The sequence below is a fragment of the Bombus flavifrons genome, chromosome 12 (assembly GCF_040668555.2).
Source record: "Bombus flavifrons isolate JBK064 chromosome 12, iyBomFlav1_principal, whole genome shotgun sequence".
NCBI lineage: Eukaryota > Metazoa > Arthropoda > Insecta > Hymenoptera > Apidae > Bombus > Bombus flavifrons.
In genome coordinates, this window is record NC_138453.1 from 1256391 (window position 1) to 1264547 (window position 8157).

The window sequence follows — 8157 nt, forward strand, 5'->3', positions numbered from 1 at the left end:
TTGTTTTGTGGATTCTTGACATTTATAAATATATGTTTCACAGATGCAGAAATTTCCTGAGAAAGGGGCAGATTTATTTGTATATGTGCACAATCATTGTACATACAATATTGATTATCGAAACAACTACTTATATTGTTGTAACAGTTGTAATCTACCAAAGTATATAGCTGCTTTATATGTGGATGGTAACAATATTAACATAACTATTAAACATAATCACTGTGGACAAAGATTTCTTAAATCATACATGGTATTTAATAATATAAGAAATGAGTGGGTTCAATCTGGATACATTAATGTCATTGAAACAAATATTCGATGATGTTTGTGGAAAATATGTTTATGCTTACACATTTTATGAATTTCCATATACATTTTACACATATTCCTATATATATATATATATATATATTTATTTATTTATTTATTTATTTATTTTATATTGTATATATAGATTTCCAGAGGTTGCAACTTAATGTCCTTTTAACAACTTAAGATCAGTATTACTAGGAATATAAGCTGATGTAACAAGTCATAAATTGTGCAATTGTTGGATAGTTTGTACAAGCAGTTACAAACAAACCAGTCTCTAGAATATATAAAAATACATTATATGGGTCAGTAATAGGAGAGGATGCAATAATATTGTCGACTGATATTTTATTAAAAGGTTTTTATCCAAAGGTAAGGAATTGTTCCTTGATGGCATGTAGCATATGGCATAATACTACTCCTAATATTGTGCGTACAACAATGTCTTCGCTTGCACTATTTGAGACGAAATTTCAGGGAAGATTATCAATTATAGAAAAAGAGGCAAATATTGTATAAAAAAATTTTTCTAATATTCAAAAATCAATGTTTCAAAACCAAAGTCGAGTTCAATACCGAACCAACTGCCATTAAAGAAAGAAGCCTGCTATGTGTGTGTGAGCGATTTATACACGCTGCCCAGTATGAAGAAAGACTAAGGAAGTAAAAATTTCTATTACTGAAAACAAAAATTTGGGTTACTAGAAACAATTAGTTCATATTATTTCGTTACATATATTTGGTTATTAATAAAAATAATTAACTTAAATCTTTGCTGATATTTACTCGGAAATGATGACTGATGCTAGAAAGGAAATTTCCTCTCTGTTATTATTATCAAATGTCGCTAGCCATCTATGAACAGCTGATAGAAGTATAATTAAGCGAGAATAATGGGCGGTTTGGTTGTCGCTAAATCCTCGATATCAATTATTAAAAAAGAAAAAATTAAGCTATATGTGAGATCAGAACCGGGTGTGCTTGCTTGTTCCCAGGCTTCAAAAACACGCAGGGATATGAAATCGTCGGGCGAAAACACGAGGCTCGCTTTCTCGACGATCATGTTTCCCTTATTTATTTACATCAGATTTACATCAGATTTAAGGTCCTTGTTCCTTAAACTACTTAAGTGCTGCGTATTGTTCGCTAAAAATGGTAAATTGCTCAAAATAGAAATACGTTCGATTTTTTGTTGCAAGCTGTCGAGTTCCTTTCACCTCACTTTTTGTGAAGTTCTCAGTTTCAGTCCGCAAAGGTTTCTCCCTGCATTAAGCTAGTGCACGTCAGTATGCAAATGTCAATCTTCGTAATCAGCACTAATATCTTGTGAAAAACTTTTTTACTTTTGGTGCACCAATGCTTTATTTCCGCCTTTTATTAAATTAATCACTTTTGTCACTATTTTCATTGTTGTATTATTGTTGTATATTATTATTGTATTAGCATTGTTGTATTTAATATTAACGTTTTCCCACATAACGCTTGCCACTAGCTTGCCTGTCTTGCTGTTGATACATTCGGATAGACTGCAGATTATAAGCCACAAAAAACGAAAAACAGCAATGAAATGACAATGATAAGTCGATATGGAGAGAATCGATGTCTTAATTTTATTAAAAGTTGAAACAAGGTATTAGTATTTTCTTTGTAACATAAAGCTTTCCGTACGGAAGAAGATAATTTTTCTCGTCATTATAATAGGCATTATACGAGGGTTTAAATACATTAAAGATGCAATATACGAGATACGCCACAAGATAGTGATTCTGATGATAGTAATGATACGCATTAAAAACAAAGTCTTTTTGTCTCAGATTCAGTTGCGTTAGATATCGCACGTGGAAAAAAGAGTTTCTTTTCTTAGTTATGTGGAGAAATGGTCGAGAATAGATAATGTGAAATAACGAGAGCGAGAAATTGCTATCGCAACTCGTCAAATATATTTCGATTAAATAAATAAATTAACGTACAGCCGAATACGTGAGTTGTTAGTACGAAGTACAAGTCGCGGAATAACATAGCGAAATAAATACTCGTAAATGCTCGTCGCATTAACTCGATAAATACTCGTGAGGTACTCGGAGATACTGTACGATACCGTACGATAATGTTCGATACTCTGTCGCTCGCGATCGCATCCGTTTATTTATACTGGTCGGGGGAGAGTCGGAAAATTCAAATTCGTCTTCATTCGATGGTTGCATGTAGCGGCGACATGCCTATAGGCGGCATCCGCGCGATGACCTGTGTGTACGAGCGTCACCTATAGACGACGTCCGCGGGATACCACTTAATCATAAGCCCTGCGCATCATATGAACGTTTTCCGTCGCAGTGCTTCGTTCAGTACCGCTATTCCGGCGGCAATGGCCCGTACAGTGGTGTCACTACGACGGAGCACACTGCCGTAGCGATTAAATCCCCTTCAAAACTGAATATAAAATACAAGTAAGCCGAATGTACTTTTAACAAAAATAGGGCCAGAGGCAATTGTTGGTAATGGGGTAACGAATTTTCCTTTCTCTGTCCCTTCTAAGATAACTTGAAAGCATGATCTCAATCGATTTCAGCTCACTTTGAAAGAGATTTACGCGCGTTTCCTCTCTTATTTGAACTGCCTTTTTATCGAAGAATTAAACTAATGAAGTGATAATTTGTACAGTTCCCGGGGTTTTGTATAGTATTTTTGGAAATTATCTCTCATCAAGTAACGGCCAATTACTATGAAGAATATCTTGTCATTGTTTCTTACACTCGTTTATCTAGTACGTTGCAAAAAATTGTCTCTATTGATGTATAATCACCGTGTAAGGTATTTTTGAGAAATAAACGTAATGTATCTTGATACGATGGTTATACAGGGTGGTTGGTAACTGGTGGTACAAGCGGAAAGGGTGTGATTCTACGCGAAAAAAGAAGTCGAAAATATAGAATAAAAATTTTTTTTTTTTTAATTTTTTTAAAAATCTACAGTGAGATCCGTTATAAGGAGACGTGATAAGTGCACGCGTACCGAGCGAAAATTCAAAGTCGATTTTCTCGAAAACAAAGCCTCAGACGAAAAATTTTTATTTTATATTTTCGACTTCTTTTTTCGCGTAGAATCACCCCCCCCCCCTTTCAGCTTGTACCACCAGTTACCAACCACCCTGTATATCTACTTGTTTCAATTTTCTTATCAAGTGTCGTGATTCGAAACCGTAAAAACCTGGACTAAATTCATATGTTAATTATACGTTATTAATTACAAACAGAGGTTTCTGAAATCTAGTTTTAGTATTTGTTTTACTAGGGTGAGAAAATATCATTATAGTAATTCTATTGTATTTCTTGCAAAAAAATATTTAATTGTATAGATTTAATTTAATTTAATCCCTTTCCGTACTTTATCGAGTCAGACTCGCGATGAAGATTTTGGCCCAAACATGAATATCGCGAGTCTGACTCGCGACCAGATACTTGGGCCAATCGTAAACATAACAAGTCGAGCTCGCGGACTGTTTTTTTGCCCGTTACGGTCGTGACTGAGTGTTAGTTTCTACATTTCGGTTCGTATTGCGATTGTTTACGAGCATCAGTCTGGTCTGTTTAGAGCGCGTCGATGTCTACCGCTTGGGCCCGAGTTTTGCAGAACTAAATGGCATGGGAAGGGGTTAATTATTCCTTATTTTCAATTGAAAAATTTTGATTCTAAATATTCCTCTTGAACGATTCTGAATATTCCTCTTTTAAACTTTCATCATTTTCCTTTAATATGTTTAAAAATTCTTCACAGCTGTATCGTATATTAGTTTTTACTTTCATGACAGCTGACAATATAATTAATTGTTAAGTTCATTGTTGAAGACTATTTCCGAGCAGACCAATAAACGTCGATCAACGAAAAAAACTTTTTCAACATCTGCATTTGTGTCAAAAAGGCTGGTTAAAAATTCGATAATTATTTTTGTATCTTTTAAAGAAATAGGTTGACTTTTAAAATACTATATTTGTTACATACAATTGATAATGATATTCTAATGATAATTCTAATAATAATTCTTCCCAAGTAGTACTAAATGCAGAACATAATCAGTACATAACAACTTTGCTGTACAATTGTCGAGAAAGTAGTACTGTACTGCAAAATGGAGTACGGATGGTCACCTCGCTTAAAGGGAATATTTCGCGCTAAAAAAGCAAAACCTTGTCAATTGATTTAAAATATGATTTTGAACAAATAGTGCCAACTTTAACATTTGAATATTATACGTTTATATGTATGTATTGTTATACATGACTGCGCAAGGATCGCGCGCAGGTTCCATGTTGTACCCAGGATTATAGCCAATCAGCAAGCAGTACTAACGCTATAATAACAGAAGACCGGTATCGTACATTCGTCTTTTCGGTTCGGATGTGCCAAGATGTATATCGTGTAGAAGATATAATTTTGTACTTGTCACGCGTATATCAGTTAGTAATAAGTACTAAGTGAAGAATTACGCAGTTAATTTGTTCAATTTTCGTTAAGCACAAATACGAAAAGATGTAAAATCGTTCATTGCTTCATTCAAGGTAAATATTTTATATATGTTTATACAACTAAGGATTGTTCTTATTTAAGTTATTCTAATTTGGATTATGTAATTTAATCTATACTATCACACTGTATCAAAGATATAAATAGTAATATGTATATTATACATATGGATTTAAACGTGTAATAAAAATATACTCGCGTGTAATTAGGTAACTAAGGAATACGGAATTTACGTCCTTAATTTAATTATGTTTTTCGATAACTGCGTAAGTTAATGGATCTGTACATTTTTATCTGTGTGACATTAACCCCCTCGTCTACACACTGGGTCGTTTTCCAGTAATTTTAAGTGATTCTTCATTTTATCCATATTTTTGTTCAAATTTTGCTTTGTTTAAGAAAATGAAAATAGCACGTAACTATAAAAACCATTGGATAATATTCTAGAAACTTTGAAAATGAATTTTTCAAGAATTTTTGAGGGTTGTTTAAAAGAAAAAAATCTAAACAAAACCTGCATGGTCTCGAAAGACGCAGCATGCAAACAACGCCAGTAAGAACAAGGTTGCAGATGAGAGGTTAATGCACGATTAGTTAGAAATATGTACAAAAATGAAAATTAACGAAATTGAGCATCAAAATATGTGTTTGTGACTATTGTATATGGGCCCACATGATCTCATCGCTAACGATTAACTTTTCATAATTCAGTTTATGATGCAATATAGGAAATTTTGTTAATTTCTATCTTTATCAATACAAAACAATATATTTCAAAAGTTTTTTTTTTAAATATATGCGAAATATTTTCTCTTTTCTTCTCTTTTTTTTATTGAAAGTTATAGACTTTTTACCATATTTCACTATCCAGCACAATTATTACTTAATATAAAAAATGAATATATTAGTACAACTCGCAACACGCTAAAATCTCAATATTAATATTACATTAGCATTTCTGCTAATTTCAAATATATATATATATATATATATATATATATATATATATATATTTATAATTATCTATTTATAAATAAATAAATAAACATACATATATAATTCCAAATATATTCAAGTAACTTCCAATCCCACAAATCAGTACCATTAGCTTTTAAATGCATATGAAAATTGCATAAATTGCGTATATGTATGTACATATGTATATATTTATATGTTTTTCTCACGTATACGTTCCTCTAAAGTATTATAAGTGTAAAATTGCAGTATCAACTGGCTCATGTTACAGAATAAGTAAAAGAAAACACGAATTTATAGATGCTTATGGAATCGGAGAGTTAAACTGCTATGATTATTTACTATTCTAAATCCATTTTAGCAGTAGTTCATGTCCTTATTGTTCATATATTACGATTAGACATGAAATAACAGACACGAAACCTCTAATTTCGATACACGTTATGAACATATGTTAAGAACACAGTCTTTCAATGCCTTAATGCATGTTAAAAATCATCTTTACCTGCTAAAAATCATCTGTCTCGGAACCTTGTCATGCCTTTTTTTTGTCATACCTTGTAAAATAGTGTCTACTTTCGTTAATTTTACAAGCTTTCGAGTTTTCAACAGTTGTACTATGAAGCGAAATTATATTTTAGTCATTTCAATATATTTGGTGTGCTGATGGATTATTTTCCTTAAATTTATAAACAGTTCCCCCATAAGGGTAAAAATATTACAATATTACAATATCAAGCTATAAAAATGTTCTTTTTTATATAAATTGGACTGCTTTAAAGTTATCTTTTTCTATATAGTTTGAAGCATTGATTAGCTAAAACATCAATAGAAGCAAAAATCCATAGAAAAAAGTCAATTGGAAAGTTTTAGCAAGTTAAACAAGATAGATTATGAGAATATTTTGTGGAATCTCGAATATTATAGCTATAAGTTCATTTGTAACTTGCAAATAGAGTATACTATAAAGATAGTACCACTTTTCATTTTAGTGCCATTAGTTATTTGTTTTTATTAAAATTTTCTTATTTAGAAATGAAATTCAAAGAGATAACGACACAGTATTCTAACATTTGAAAAATATATTGCAACATTTTGTTCAATGTTGTACTCTCACAAAATAATCATGCTGTAATTTTGATATTTTCATTTAATTTATCTAATTTGTTATAATTTCTTAGAGCTTCCAAAGTCTTTGGGTCTCCAGAAACGTGCGGGGATTAACAAAAGGGTCAAGCAAATCTATTCCTTTGTACGGCATATGGTTATATATCTACTTTTATGCTGAAATGGTGAGTCCCTTTTATATATTAAGGTACTGCGCGCATTTACAAACGATTTACAAGTTGCAGTGATACTGCTTGATGCGGTAATTGCCGTATTAAAAAGATAATTGGAATGATTAGGGCGAGATCTGTATTAATACGCGCCGTGTGCTTGTAGGAAAGTTAAAAATCGCTGTGAATTTGTCGCGGGCAGCAACTGGACACCGATTTAATATTGTTTGTATCACACATCGCGACCTTGCGATCGGAGGTTAGTCGCGCCGTTATGTTTAGCGAAAGTTCCTCTTTTTTTTCAGCTAAATATTACCCAGTTTTCGTCTTTTTGTATATCCATTACCCGGACATCGCCGCTACAAAGGAAATAGAATTTAGTGAGGTAAAAAATAAAAAAGTCAATATTATTGTGCCCTTGAATATGAATGTTATTTGAATTACAAGGTCCAGAAATAAAAAACTATAAGTAGATTTTTATTACTGCCTCTTGTAACTTTCAGTTAGAATTACATACCAAGGTTAATTTTTTTGTAATGTGCTTTGTTGTGAATATATCAACACGCTTGCTATCACCTTCACGCTCGAACAGGGAAAGTTAAGTAAAGCTTTGCAAATATCTCGACATCGCTCTTAAGAATATGAAAGAAATTAGCAATGTTAAATGAAGAAAATATTTTGTTTTATAAACAAATGATTTTATTTTTCTGGTACATGAGATAATTCACGGCATAAAGTTACAACTTTGCGCTAGATACATAACCGCTTATAACCTAAAATTCGAACTTTTTAATTTCCACTATTTATTAGTGGTTATAGGTGACTAATTGTCTCCTCCACATCACAAGAATATACCTTTATCACCTTACTGTCCACTAAACAGTCAATTAATGGTCAATTAAAATATTTATCACGAATTGTCCCTCCTCAACTGTCGTAACGACATCATATTTATCTTATTTGCATTATTTCAACCCTCCACTCTCATTTCCACTGTTTTTAACACATTCCAATAAAAGTTATTACAGATTATATTAATATTTACGAACTCATACGTCACACTTAATTC

At 32.0% G+C, this 8157-nt stretch overlaps 1 long non-coding RNA gene across 1 annotated transcript; it reads left to right on the top strand.

Annotated features, from left to right (window-relative positions):
• Nucleotides 1-4774: 4774 nt before the first annotated feature.
• Nucleotides 4775-7815, top strand: LOC138185453 (uncharacterized). The gene is made up of 3 exons (XR_011174617.1): nt 4775-4871; nt 6993-7103; nt 7394-7815. It is a non-coding gene; the product is annotated as an uncharacterized LOC138185453 (long non-coding RNA).
• The last annotated feature ends 342 nt before the right edge of the window (nt 7816-8157 follow it).